Genomic DNA, 15,624 nt, shown 5'->3' with positions numbered 1-15,624 from the left:
TGGGATCATCCTAGATACCATTGCCTGCTATTGTGCCCTTTAGCAAGGAAATTAACCTCCTATAATTGCTCCAGGGGTGCTGCACTGCAGCACGATTTCTTCCATCCCCTCTGGGTGTGTGTCGGGGGTTGGGTTGTGAGCATAAAGACACATTTCCATTCTTTGTAACTTAATGGACAATAAAGTACTGTGCATCTTACCTTAGTCAAAGGTAATGACTCCACTCGGTGCCTGTTCTGTGAGTGTGGATATACCAGTCTTTCCTATCGTCATGTGGTCAGGAAAAACTCCTCCCTCCAGCACACATGCACATCATTTCTCATTTCACATTTTTGGGAAAATAATCTGCTGTGTTAGTTATCCTGACCTACTACGTTAGTTCTCCTAACGTAGTAGGTTAGGATAACCAATAACAGAGCGCTGATGTTACACCCATTGCTGTTGATCCACCCAATAATGTTACACCCACTAATGTCACACCCATTGCTGTTGATCCACCCACTTCTTTTGCAATGCCCACTTTCAGACACACTCCAACTTGATGACAGCTTTGCACACTCTTGGCAAAAAGCACATCAGTCAATTCAAATCTTCAATTTACTTGCAGGAGATAGAATGCTACATTGTAGCTGGTCCCATCCCATCAGATAAACTGGCACACGTCAAGGCTACAGCATGCCTCAGTTCGGCTGGCGCCTAGCCGAACCAAACAAGTATGCTTGCATAGTACACCCTTAAAAAACCTTCGCTTTAAAAAATTGGCAAAAGTACTATTTGTCCATTTTGAGGTGCCTTAGCCAGTATACACTTCCTTAAAATAGTCAGAATGAATCTATATAGATAACTCAAGAAATGTGTCATTAAAGTGGCAGTATGTCACATAGACATGTGAGTTATAGATCTATCATTCTACTTGAAAGCAAGTCGAAGAAGCAATCTTAAGTTTTGTTTTTGCTTCTTTTACTTTCGGTTTTGTACACTAACTTCAAACAGCTGAAACAACAATATTTTTGTGTTACGCTCGTCGTTTGAATGAGGAGACCAAGGTGCAGCGTGGTAAGCGTACAGTACTTTCTTTATTAGATGAACACCAACAAAACACAAAACGTAACGTTCTGCAGGGCTAGACAGCACAATGCAAAAACAAGATCCCACAATCTCAGGTGGGAAAAAGGGCTGCCTAAGTATGATCCCCAATCAGAGACAACGATAAACAGCTGCCTCTGATTGGGAACCATACTAGGCCAACAAAGAAATATAAACATAGATTTGCCCACCCAAGTCACACCCTGACCTAACCAAATAGAGAATAAAACAGACTCTCTAAGGTCAGGGTGTGACTTCTTGGTTATGGAAAATATATTTAACAGAGGCCGGTTTAGATGGTATAATGATTCTCTACACTATTGTACCTTATTTTCTCACCTAAACTGAAATTAGGCAAACTATTAGAGTTTTAGCAACCAGGAAATGGCGCCGCCATTCCTGCATAGTGCAACTTTAATGTTGATGTTTTTGCCGAGGAGATCGTAGTCGAGCAATTTTGCATCTGACTAGGATGTTTGGTGCAGTATTTCTCAACTGCAAAAATGTGCATAATATGACAACAGGCACTTTATTGAAGAATCCCTTATGTTGACCAATCGCCGTTGAGGGGGCAAGGACTTTAAAAAAAATATTGTGCCGAACAGCCCCCAAAAAACTTGCCGAAGTCCAAAACGAGCAAAATCGTCACAAAATGTCGTCATAATATGCACAAACTTTTCTGAACTGTTTCAGCTGGGAAGTATGCTAACCTCACCAGGTGGCAGTGATTATTTCCTGTAACAAATTCTGCGTAAACCTATCAAAGTTTGAAACTTTTTCTCCACAAACAAATGGCATTTCTGCGATTTTTAAATGGGTGAACTCGGCCACCAAAGGGATATATTTAAACCTCCAAATTCAAGGTTTACTTTCGTTCCACTTTACTTGGTCTGTCTCAAGTGTTGAGTGCCAATATTGCATGATCATCGCATCACTTACTAGGCTACTTACTAACATTTGACAAAGCTTGTTTTCGCCTATCCGTTTCACACACATTAATGTGCTTTCACAGCAGTAAAGATGTTGGAGGATTATTGGAGGATTATACAACATGTAAGTTTATATTCGTACATCAGGGGAAGAAAATGACGTTGAAGACGCTTGTGGTCTTGTATAACAGCTGTAATAGACTGCTTACTGCTATCACTAATTGGTGGTGAGATGCACTAAGGCGATAAGGCCAGAGACGACGAGATACAATAGCCGCAAGTTCGAACTCTCCACAGGGCAAGGTATTTTATTTGAGGGAAATTATTGTACACTGTTGGTCCTGGAGGCAAATAACACATATGTGACAAAGTAGATGGTCAGTACAGGTGCATCAAAGCTGGGACCGAGAGACTGAAAAACAGCTTCTATCTCAAGGCCATCAGACTGTTAAACAGCCATCACTAACTCAGAGAGGCTGCTGCCTACATACACACTCAAATCATTGGCCACTTAAATGAATGGCTCACTAGTCACTTTAAATAATGCCACTTTAATATTGTTTACCTATCTTACATTACTCATCTCATGTGTACAATTTAAAAAAATAAAATAAAATGCATGAAATGAAATGTATGTATTCACTACTGTAAGTCGCTCTGGATAAGAGCGTCTGCTAAATGACAAAAAATGTAAATGTGAAAAAAAATGGGTATATACTGTAAGTTATCTTATACCATCCACTGCATCTTGCCTATGCCTCTCGGCCATCGCTCATTCATATATTTATATGTACATATTCTTATTCCATCCCTTTACATTTGTGTGTATAAGGTAGTTGTTGTGGAATTGTTAGATTACTTGTGAGATATTACTGCACTGTCGGAACTAGAAGCACAAGCATTTCGCTACACTCGCGTTAACATCTGCTAACCATGTGTATGTGACCAATACAATTTGATTTGATTTGTGATGGTTATAAAAATGCATGTAAACCACTGTACATGTAAGTGTAGGCCTATACATCTATGTAATATAGCCTATATTAGTGGCTATTATTTATGTAACAGTGCCAGTTGCCAATGTGTCTGGTGATGCACACTCACTCACCCAAAACACACACAAGTTATCACACACACGCACATGCACACACACCTCATACTCACAAACACACACACACACACTGTATTCAGACCTTTTCTCACTACTTTGTTGAAGCACCTTTGGCAGCAATTACATCCCTGAGTCTTCTTGGGTAAGACGCTACAAGGTTGGCACACCTGTATTTGGGGAGTTCCTCCCATTCTTCTCTGCAGAGCCTCTCAAGCTCTGTCAGGTTGGATCGGGAGCGTCACTGCAAAGCTATTTTTACGTCTCTCCAGAGATGTTCGAGTCCATGCTCTGGCTGGATCACTCAAGGACATTCAGAGATTTGTCCCAAAGACACTCCTGTCTTGGCTGTGTGCTTAGGTTCGTTGTCCTGTTGAAAGGTGGACCTTTGCCCCAGTCTGAGGTCCTCAGCGCTCTGGAGCAGGTTTTCATCAAGGAACTCTTGGTACTTTGCTCCGTTCATCTTTGCCTCGATCCTGACTAGTCTCCCAGTCCCTGCCGCTGAAAAACATCCCCACAGTATGATGCTGCCACCACCATGCTTCACTGTAGGATTGGTGCCAGGTTTCCCCCAGACATGACGTTTGGTATTCAGGCCAAAGAGCTAAATCTTGGTTTAATCAGACCAGAAAATCTTGTTTCTCATGGTCTGAGAGTCCTTTAGGTGCCTTTTGGCAAACTCAAAGCGGGCTGTCATGTGCCTTTTACTGAGGAGTGGCTTCCATCTGGCCACGCTACCATAAAGGCCTGACTGGTGGAGAGCAGCAGAGATGGTTGTCCTTCTAGAAGGTTCTCCCATCTCCACCGAGGAACTCTGGAGCTCTGTCAGAGTGACCATCGGGTTCTTGGTCACCTCACTGACCAAGGCCCTTCCCCCCTGATTGCTCAGTTTGGCTGGGTGGCCAGCTCTATGAATAGTCTTGGTGGTTCCAAACTTCTACCATTTAAGAATGATGGAGGCCACTGTGTTCTTGGGGACCTTCAATGCTGCAGACATGTTTGGTACCTTTCCCCAGATCTGTGCCTCGACACAATCCTGTCTTAGAGCTCTACGGACAATTCCTTCAACCTCATGGCTTGGTTTTTACTCTGACATGCACTGTCAACTGTGCGACATTATATAGACAGGTGTATGCCTTTCCAAATCATGTCCAATCAATTGAATTTACCACAGGTGGAGTTGTAAAAACATCTCAAGTTGTAAAAACATCTCAAGGATGATCAAAAAGAACAGAAAAGATGAAAAGAAGAGGGAAGAAATAAACCCAACAACAACTTTCTCTTCATAATTCATCCAACAAAATATTAAAGAGCACAGAGCTCAATTTCAAAAAATGTATTTGTAATAAATGTGCAAAAATGTGTAAAAAACTGTTTTTAAATGTCATTATGGGGTATTATGTGTAGATTGATGAGGATTTTGGAAAAAGTCAAGGGGTCTGAATACTTTTTGCATGCACTGTATAGTCTACGGGTTAACCATCCAAGTTTCACCAGCCAAGTTTGGTGTGATCTCTCTTTTTTTGCTGCTTGTCAGAGAGAAAACAGGTTGTCAATTGCCACCCACTGACTTGACATTTATATTTACAATTCTGACATTTATTTTATTCTACGCAAATAAAAAAAGACAATATCCAAATGCAAATGTTTAGCTATTATTAATATCATGAATTTGACATACTATTTATAGGGCTAGGCGCTAGCTGCCACATAATAGGGCATCAGAATTATTGACTACTTTATTAAGGAAATGCTCTAGCTATCTAGGTAACGTTAGCTATATGCTTCTGGATATGACTAGCTAGCTATCATGATTAGTTCTATGGTGTTTGCTCTGAAAGGTAAACGAAAATCGATTGCTTTTTGAAGGAAGCCTGCAAATTGTTGCACAGTTTAATCTGAACTAAGCTATAGTTTTGTCAATCAAAATCATCCCCATCAAATTGGTCAGTGTTACCTAGTGTTGATTTTTCAGTGTAACATTCTAATGTTGATTTGGGTGTTAAATGATCTCTGTAAGTGTTACATTAACACTCATTGGTGTAAAATAACCCCAGTGTTGGTGTTAATAACTAGAGTTGAGTTTGAGAATGTGAATGTGTCCGTTTTACTCTGTGGAGAGTAAAACATTCCCATCCAAACCATGCCCATCATTATCATATTACTCAGCCTGCTCTATTGCAGTTAGATTTTTAGGGGTTCAAGTGAAGTTGGGAAACCTATTGTAATTCTCTGAAATATTTTCCTTGATGGTCAAAAAACTAAACCATAGATTGATAACTTTTTTTCTAGACTGAACAAAAATGTAAACGCCGCATTTGTTGGCATTTCATGAGCTGAAATAAAATATCCCCAAAATGTTCCATATGCACAAAAAGCTTATTTCTCTCAGATTTTGTGCACAAATTTCTTTACATCCCTTTTAGTGAGCATTTCTCCTTTGCCAAGATAATCCACCCACCTCACAGGTGTGGAATATCAAGAAGCTGATTAAACAGCATGATCATTACACAGGTGCACCTTGTACTAAGGACAATAAAAGGCCACTCTAAAATGCGCAGTTTTGTCACACAACACAATGCCACAAGTTTTGAGGGAGTGTGCCATTGGCATGCTGACTGCAGGAATGTCCACCAGAATTGAATGCTCATTTCTCTACCATAAGCCACCTCCAATGTTGTTTTATAGAATTTGGCAGTACATCCAACCGGCCTCACAACCGCAGACCACATGTAACCACACCAGCCCAGGACATCCACATCCAGGTTTTTCACCTGCTGGATCATCTGAGACCAGCCACCCGGACAGCTGATGAAGATGTGGGTTTGCACAACCAAAGAATTTCTGCAAAAACTTTCAGACACCGTCTCAGGGAAGTTAATCTGAGTGCTTGTCGTCCTCACCAGGGTCTTGACCTGACTGCAGTTTGGCCTCGTAACTGACTTCAATTGGCAAATGCTCACCTTCGATGGCCACTTGCACGCTGGAGACGTGTGCCCTTCACAAATTAATCCCGGTTTCAACTGTACCAGATGTCAGACAGCGTGTATGACATTGTGTGAGTGAGTGGTTTGCTGATGTCAACGTTGTGAACAGAATGGTGGTTGGGTTATGGTATGGGCAGACATAAGCTACGGACAACAAACACATTTGCATTTTATCACTGGCAATTTAAATGCACAGAGATACCGTGACTAGATCCTGATGCCCATTGTCGTGCCATTCATCCGCCACCATCACCTCATGATTCAACATGATAATGCACTGTGTTCCAAATGTGTTCCAGCTGTGTTCCAGTTCCTGCCAATATCCAGCAACTTCACACAGCCATTGAAGTGAAGTGGGACAACATTCCACAGGTCACAATCAATAGCCTGATCAACTCTATATAAAGGAGATGTGTCGCGCTGCATGAGGCAAATGGTGGTCACACCAGATACTGACTGGTTTTCTGATCCACACCCTACCTTTTCTTTAAGGTATCTGTGACCAACAGATGCATATCTGTATTCCCAGTCATGTGAAATCCATAGATTAGGGCCAAATGAATGTATTTAAATTCACTGATTTCCTTACATGAAAAAGTAAAGGACAGCCGCATACTCTAGGAGCTCAGATGAAATAATGTAATATTCTAATATCCAACGTTTCGACAGACTAGCTGTCTTCATGAGGGTATAATGATTTCCTTACGTGAACTGTAAAATATTTTTCATTGTTGCATGTTGAGTTTATATTTTTGTTTAGTGTATTTCCATATTTTCCTCAGTGCACTAATAGGCCTACACAATTAAATCAAAGATGGATACATGTATTTAAGTTAAGCAAATGTCCTCCTGTTGTTGCCTGTAGAGTCAGAGCAGGGGATCCAGCTACTCCCGGGCCACCCAATGCCCCATGCTGGCCAGCCGGTGTGCTCCAAATTCCCCTTCCTGGTGACTGAAATGGTGCAGAAGAACACCAACGTGGTGAGGGAGGCCCCCATCGAGCTGCCAGAGGACATACAGGACAGGAGTACAGTCCACACAGGTAAAAATGCGACCGGTCTTTAACCTTTTCCACTCAGTTGTGTAAGCAGTTATGTGTGTGTTAGGAAAGCTTGGTGCGGATAGTCACCTTTCAAGAAATCCCAGGACATTTGTCATACTACAACTATTCCAGTAGAACTATTAGTATAGGAAAAGCTACCTAGGTGAGGTGGAAGTGGTTTTGCTACTGTAGGAGTCTAGTTGATCACTCTTTTTAACAGTGTTTATCCCCCTTTATTGATACAGAGAAGTCTGAGTCCAAGGTGTATCCCACTGTGGGTCCCGATCAATGCTGACAGGGCCGACCCAGGCACCCTGAAGAACATGCTGAAACAGCGCCCCCCTAAGGTCTCTCACTTACTACGAGACAATCTGCACGAAGCTAAGCAGCTGCTCACATGTATCCTGGTACACTTGGGGCTACATATTATATTTTTGTGTAACGACTGTTTAGGCATCCCTGATTTTAGAAAGACGCTGCATCCAAACTACAGCGACAAAGACCTTAGCCGTCGTAATTCTCTTGCAGCGTGTGCCAACTTCCACTACGACAAGTTCTTTGAGAAGAAGATTGACGCCAGGAAGAAAGATCACAGCTACCGGATGTTTAAGACGGTGAAAGGGCGCGCCACGTCCTTCCCCATGGCAGACAACTACTCAGAGTCGCTTCTCATGAAGAGAGACGTGTCTGTGTGGTGCAGCAATGACTACCTAGGCATGAGCCGACGACCCAGCGTCTTCCAGGCCATCATGTGAGTGGGGCACGCAGGTCACAGGAACTGTAGATAGTTGATTAAGGATGGTTTAAGATGGATGGAGGTTGACTAGATGGACAGAGATCCTTGCCATAGGCATGCAGTGATACTGCATTCATCTTAGAAATGTGTAGTTCCACTCATAGTTTTCCAGACAAGACAACAATCTCTTATCAAAGGCCTCTCTTCTCTTTCTTTAGGGATACATTACAGAAGCACGGTGCGTGAGCAAGAGGAACACGGAACATCTCATGGACCAGTAAGTTCCATGTCGACTTGGAGTACGAGCTGGCCGACCTGCACAGCAAAGACGCTGCGCTGCTCTTCACTTCCCGCCACAGTGTTCACTCTGGGTAATATACTGCCAGGTACTGATACTGATTCTGACATGACTGATTCAAACGTAGTAGTTTTTCATACCCTTATTCTTTCCGTGTTCTATAGTAGCTTCATTTTACATTCTATGACATGCTCATGGACAAAATTAGCTCTTAATTATCTGCATTAAAAACAGCAATTTTGCTTTTCCTGCTCCCAGGTTGTGAGATGTACTCTGATGCAGGGAACCATGCATCAGTGATGCAGGGTATAAGGAACAGCGGGGCTGTCACGCCCTGACCTGAGAGAGCCTTTTTTATGTCTCTATTTAGGTTTGGTCAGGGTGTGATTTGGGTGGGCATTCTATGTCCTTTTTTCTATGCTTTGTATTTCTTTGTTTTGGCCTGGTATGGCTCTCAATCAGGGACAGCTGTACATCGTTGTCGCTGATTGGGAGTCATATTTAGGCAGCCTTTTTCCTTTGGGGTTTGGTGGGTAGTTATTTTCTGTTTTGTGAGTATACCTGACAGAACTGTTTGGCTGTCGTTTGTTTTTTTCCGTTGTTTAAGTGTTCTCTTATAATAATAAAGAAGATGAGCACGCTGCGCCTTGGTCTACTCCTTCAGACGGCCGTTACAGGGGCCAAGAAGGGAATCTTCCATCACAACGACATCAAACATCTAATAGAGCTGCTATGGAATTCTGACCCTACCACCTGTATGATTGTGGCCTTTGAGACTGTGCACTCCATGGACGCAGATAGCAATGCAGATAGCCCGGTTAGCCAATGTGCGGGAGCACTGGTTGGTCGGCCCAATTGAGGTAATATGTATATGTATGTATAGTTAAAGTGACTATGCATATATGATAAACAGAGTAGCAGCAGCGTAAAGGGGTGTTGGGGTGGGCACACAATGCAAATAGTCCGGGTAGCCATTTGATTACCTGTTCAGGAGTCTTATGGCTTGGGGGTAAAAACTGTTGAGGTGCCTTTTGTCCTAGACTTGGCACTCCGGTACCGCTTGCCATGCGGTAGTAGAGAGAAGTCTATGAATGGGGTGGCTGGGGTTTTTGACAATTTTTAGGGCCTTCCTCTGACACCGCCTGGTGTAGAGGTCCTGGAAGGCAAGCAGCTTAGCCCCAGTGATGTACTGGGCTGTGCAAACTACCCTCTGTAGTGCCTTGCGGTCAGAGGCTGAGCAATTGCCGTACCAGGCAGTGATGCAACCAGGCAGTGATGCAACCAGTCAGGATGCTCTTGATGTTGCAGCTGTAGAACCTTTTGAGGATCTCAGGACCCATGCCAAATCTTTTTAGTTTCTTGAGGGGGAATAGGCTTTGTCGTGCCCTCTTCATGACTGTCTTGGTGTGTTTGGACCATTCTAGTTTGTTGTTGACGTGGACACCAAGGAACTTGGAGCTCTCAACCTGCTCCACTACAGCCCCGTCGATGAGAATGGGGGCGTGCTCGGTCCTCCTTTTCCTGTAGTCCACAATCATCTCCTTAGTCTTGGTTACGTTGAGGGATAGGTTGTTATTCTGGCACCACCCGGCCAGGTCTCTGACCTCCTCCCTCTAGGCTGTCTCGTCTTGAAAGTACTACTTAAGTAGTTTTTGGGGTTTTCTGTACTGAACTATTTATATTTTTGACAACTTTTACTTCACTACTGTACATACCGAAAGAAAATAATGTACTTTTTACCCGAGCCCCAAAAGTAAATTTTAAATGGTTAGCAGGACAGGAAAATGATCTAACTCACACACTTATCAAGAGAATATCCCTGGTCTTCCCCACTGCCTCTATGTCGGACTCACTTCGTTTGTAAATGACGTCTGAGTTTAGGAGTGTGCCCCTGACAAGAAAATAGTGCCGTCTGGTTTGCTTAATATAAGGTATTTGAAATGATTTATACTTTTGATATATTTTAGCAATTGCATTTACTATTTATACTTAAGTATATTTAAAACCAAATACTTTGACTTTTACTCAAGTAGTATTTTACTGGGTGACTTTCCCTTTTACCTTAATAGAAAATGACTCAAGTATCTTTACTTTTACTTACTTAAGTATGACAATTGGGTACTTTTTCCACTGCTGTTTACTACTCCAACCAACAAATATTTGATGTATTATTTTTTTCAATCCAAACAAATCATACACACATTAAATAAAGTCACAATACATTAAAAGCAATTTCCCTAATGTGTACTGCATATACAAAACTTGTCTGTCTTCTAATCTGATTGTGGGGATCTAAATTAGGTTGTTTTCTAGGTGATGTGTGTCCTCTGGATGAGATGTGTGACGTGTCCCATGATTTTGGGGCTATTACTTTTGTGGCCGAGGTACATGCTGTGGGGTTGTATGGGGCCATGGGAGGTATTGGAGACATGGACGGCATCATGCACAAGATGGACATCATCTCATGGAACACTCGGTGAGATGACTTGGGGCTAGCTGATAATGATGTGATTTATTTCTATAGGACCTTTATAGGTCACAAACCTTCATTCAGAAAGTGGATGAACATTTGAAAAATGTTTAAAAAATATTGCAACAATTAATGGTTGATAACACTCTCCAAAAGAGAAAAAAAGCTCTAATTTAATATTGGTGTTATCAAATATTTAACTCACCCAGACTATCATATTAATTAAATACATCTTTGCCTGGTTTTTGCCTTACCTTACCTAATTTATTCTTTCCAGGTAGGGCGCTTGGTTTTGTTGGCGGCTACATCGTCGGTACCAACGCCCTGGTGGACACTGTGCGCTCCTACGCAGCAGGCTTCATCTTCACCTCGCTGCCCCCCATGCTGTTGGCCGGGGCCCGGGAGTCCATCCAGACCCTGAAGGGCATCTGCTGCACCAGATGCTGATGGACTCAGGCCACTGCCCCAGCCACATCATCCCTGTCAGGTTAAGACTGGCCTGTTAATCGAGATTCAAACCATGGAAACGAGAGACGAAAATTCTATCAACTTTGGATGTTATATTTCAAGGTAGGGGTGGTATACATAATATAGCCCTATTTGGTAAAAGACCAAGTCTATATTATGGCAAGAACAGCTCAAATAAGCCACGAGAAACGACAGTCCATAATTTCTTTAGACATGAAGGTCAGTCAATTCGGAAAATGTCAAGAACTTTGAAAGTTTCTTCAAGTGTAGTCGCAAAAACCATCAAGCGCTATGATGAAACTGGCTCTCATGAGGACCGCCACAGGAACCAGAGTTACCTCTGCTGCAGAGGATAGGTTCATTAGAGTTACCAGCCTCAGAAATTGCAGTCCAAATGAATGCTTCAGAGTTCAAGTAACAGACACATCTCAACATCAACTGTTCAGAGGAGACTGCGTGAATCAGGCCTTCATGGTCAAATTGCTGCAAAGAAACCACAACTAAAGGACACCAATAAGAAGAGATGTGCTTGGGCCAAGAAACACGAGCAATGGACATCAGACAGGTGTAAATCTGTCCTTTGGTCCAAATTTTTTACTTTTGGTTCCAACCGCCGTGTCTTTGTGAGATGAAGAAAGCATTTTATATTATCACCTGATGATTAATCTTTGACCCCTTGTTCCAGGTGGTGGACGCTGTGAAGAATACAGAGGTGTGTGTGACATCATGATGTCTCGCTACAACATCTACGTGCAAGACATTAATTACCCCATGGTGGCCCGGTGAGAGGAGGGCCTCCGCATCGCCCCCACCCCACATCACACACACCAGATGAAGCAATACTTTTTTTGATAAGCACACACCCCAATGAGTCTGTGGTTTTGAATCCAGTAGTTACAAATGTGATTGATTAAATATTAATGTTTTTCTTTCCACAGAGCATCTGGTGAAGGCCTGGAAGGAGGTAGGTCTGGAGCTGAAGCTTCACTCGTCCGGGGAGTGTAACTTCTACCAGCAGCCTCTAGATTTTGAGCTGATGACAGAGAGAGAAGTCCTTCTTCATCGGCATGAGTAACATGATATCGACAAGGGCCAAACATTTTAACCCCAGAAACGATAGACTTCTTCCCATATAAAATCTCTATTTTAAGATATTTGTTCTCTTATCTATGTATAATTCTATCATCATTTATGAAATATTCTTATTTACAAGTAAATGGTTGGGGAAAGTTATGCTTTGGCTATTATGTTGTGTTTTTGAGCAACTGGAAATTATATTATTTAACATTATCTCAACCAAATATCAGCTTTGACAAACATTAAATATAACCTCTGCCACACCTCACCGGAGGGTTCAGCAAATCTGCAACCACTGTGAGAACACACTTTGTATAACTCTTTTCTCTACGCATTCTATAATGTTTTTCTGACATGGAGGACTTGGATACAGTTGGTCCAAAGGAATAGAACCTACACGCATTCAATGTTTGTCAGAAGTTGCAAATGCACTTCTATGTCAATATGTCAGTCATTTTAGCTTCCCATAGATGTTAACCTTGGGGTGTGCCTATTCCCCTAACAGCACCCTTGAGCCAACACCTAAATCATAGCAAAATCCCCCTCTTAACTGTGTTTCAACATGTTGAAGAATGTAGCATTGTGCCCCTTTCACACACTTCCATTTTACTCTGGGCCTTCAATAATTGCTCCTTTAACATTTGCAAAAGACTCTCAGGCGGAGCAGAACAAGTCACCTCTTGAATTGACGATACTCATTCACTGTTCTGATTCTAACTCATCTAGGTTTAGAAGGCTTCAAATGGAGAGTCAACACTCCAGCATACTACACAGTAGTGCTTAACCGATTCAGAAAACTTTCATGTCCTCAGAGGAAATTCATTCACAATACATACAGACCAAACACATTAAAAAACATTAAAATATCAAAGGATATGTATAAGCAAGTAGACTGGATAAGTGCAGGTTCATGATCGAAATGTCAAAAATGGCCTGCTTGAACATGTTAATTAATGTGCAAGTGCCAAAGTGCTATTAGTCCAACATTTTATTAAGTTGCAGTATTGAATTTGAAATAAGAGTCCCTGGCTCCCTGGTTTTGACTTTTGGTTGCCTATACTTGCTGCCAGAGAGGAGGTGCTGGAATTTGGGGTGGAGTTGGCGGTAAGTGTCAAATACAATCATTGGCCTTCTGGAGGGCTCTTGCACAGCCAATTCTTCTGTGCGACCTTGGCATAAGCTTGAGCTCAGCATGCAATTTCCATTTGTTCCTTAGTACTTTTACACTTCATATTCATAAGGCCACTTGGTCATGAGATCCTTTATAACTCGGGTCACTACTTGGGGTTCCATTTGACATACTATCAAAGTTTGAATATCATCGTGATCGTAGCATATTCACACCGCATAGTGTAGCTGATCAGTACATTCAACATGCCTTTCTTCTTTCCACCAGAGGGAGCACCAGTGCACCTTATTTCAAGGAGTTGGGTTGCCTCATTTACTCTGAGTGCAGCAATTGCAATGTGACACTAGACGGGAATAATGCAACATGCACCATCTCCTTGGTCTAAGGGTTAATCAATGTATTGAAGACATGCCATATAAACCATTTTCATGTTCATGTTAATTTGTCAGGATATAAATATGAAAGAAATAATCTAATTTCGTCTGTCCACATGTTCTAGTGTAGGGTTGAAGCCGTTTAACAACGTGAAAAAGTGCCATGGTTAAAGCCGTCTCTATTATTCATGAGGGTTATGTACATGCCAGAAGAGGCTGGTGGGAGGAGCTATAGGAGAACTGGCTCGTTGTAATGGCTGGAATGGAATACATGGAACGGTATCAAACACATCAACCACATCAACCATGCCCATTACAATGAGCCTGTCCTCATATAGCTCCTCCCACCAGCCTCCTCTGCTACACACTTAACATCTGCACATGACAAGAGCGTGTACATAATGGGGTGAGTGAGAGGGTTCAAAGCAACGCTCTCGACATGCAAAGCCAGGATCCTGCAAATCAAAGATATTCCTGCTGTTCCTGAGAGAGAGAGAGAGAGAGAGAGTGAATTACCATGAGCTCACATTCTGAGAGTATTATGCTTCTCTGAGTGCACTAGTCAAGCGACCAGCACCACTTCATGCAAAGCCAGGCATTGTTGATCATAATGAGATTCTCATGCCACTGCAGCAGTGAGAGACTGTGTTTATATCCTCTTTTTAAATAATTTTGAGTTATGATTTTAATGTTTAATATGTTATTGTTTTGTGTATGCAATCGGCTACAGGACAGCAGTCATCTGGTTATAATACACAGCAATATTCAGAGTGCATTTCATTATGATATACATTTAAAATGAAAAAGTATGTATGTGGCTGCAAATGTGTGGTGAAGCAATGTTTTTAAATGGGGTGACATATTTCAAAGTATGACACTATGTATGGCATTTACCTAGTAATAACCATGTAATTTTTATGTTATGGTTTCAAAAGAGGCTGAATCAAAGCTGTTGAATCAAGTAAATGTTTGACTCCATCCCAAAACACGAACCCAATCTCAGTCTCTAATTTCCCGCTCCAGAATGTCATTCACAGAGTAAACTTTCCTGGCTCTTAGTGCACTTGGCACTACGTTCTGCATTTGAGCAAATTGTCTGACACCTACATCATTCATCATAGATTATATGCACACCTTGTAGTTCCTTATCAGGGCAGAACAGCGGCAGGACCCATGCCTCTGCACTGCACACTCTCTGGGGAGAAAACTGAGTGCATGCATGTGGGTGAGAAGACAACACGTGTGTGTGTGTGTGAGAGAGAGAGAGAGAGAGAGAGAATGCAGGTTCAGCTCTGCTCCCCTCCATTTTGCATTAATCCTGCGAGCGCTGCACATCTGTGTCTCCCCCACTCACGTGCACAGACAGATGAGCTGAATGGCTGGCTTCCCACTGCACTCACACAAACACACTCTTTCCCTCTCTCTTTTTAGCACACACACACATTCTCTTTCTCACACACACAAAAACAGACACCGAGGGTGGTCCTGCGAATTCTTGCCACTGCAATCATCGTCTTTGTAGTCCTCAATGTGATGATAACAAAACACAAAATCCTGTGCTTCTTTTTCAGAAAGAAAGAGAGCAAAATATCTCTTCTGGCAAGACATACAGTACCAGTCAAAAGTTTGGACACACCTACTCATTCTCTACATTGTAGAGATTTGGAATCATGTAGTAACAAAAAAGTGTTAAACAAATCAAAATATATTTTAGATGTTATATTCTTCAAAATAGCCAGTGCTTTCCAACAGTCTTGAATGAGTTCCCACATATACTGAGCACGTGATGGCTACTTTTTCTTCACTCTTCACAACTCATCCCAAACCATCTCAACTTGGTTGAGGTTGGGTGATTGTGGAGTTCAAGTCATCTGATGTAGCACTCCATCACTCTCCTTCTTGGTCAAAAATCCTTTACAC

At 42.1% G+C, this 15,624-nt stretch overlaps 1 pseudogene; it reads left to right on the top strand.

The window, feature by feature from the left end:
* Window positions 1–7,475: 7,475 nt before the first annotated feature.
* LOC115166429 (5-aminolevulinate synthase, nonspecific, mitochondrial-like) lies at window positions 7,476–12,493 on the top strand (annotated as a pseudogene).
* The last annotated feature ends 3,131 nt before the right edge of the window (window positions 12,494–15,624 follow it).

This window comes from Salmo trutta, chromosome 28, assembly GCF_901001165.1.
Source record: "Salmo trutta chromosome 28, fSalTru1.1, whole genome shotgun sequence".
Lineage (NCBI taxonomy): Eukaryota > Metazoa > Chordata > Actinopteri > Salmoniformes > Salmonidae > Salmo > Salmo trutta.
Note: the sequence above shows the minus strand (reverse complement) of the source record. Positions and strands in the feature narration are given on the sequence as shown.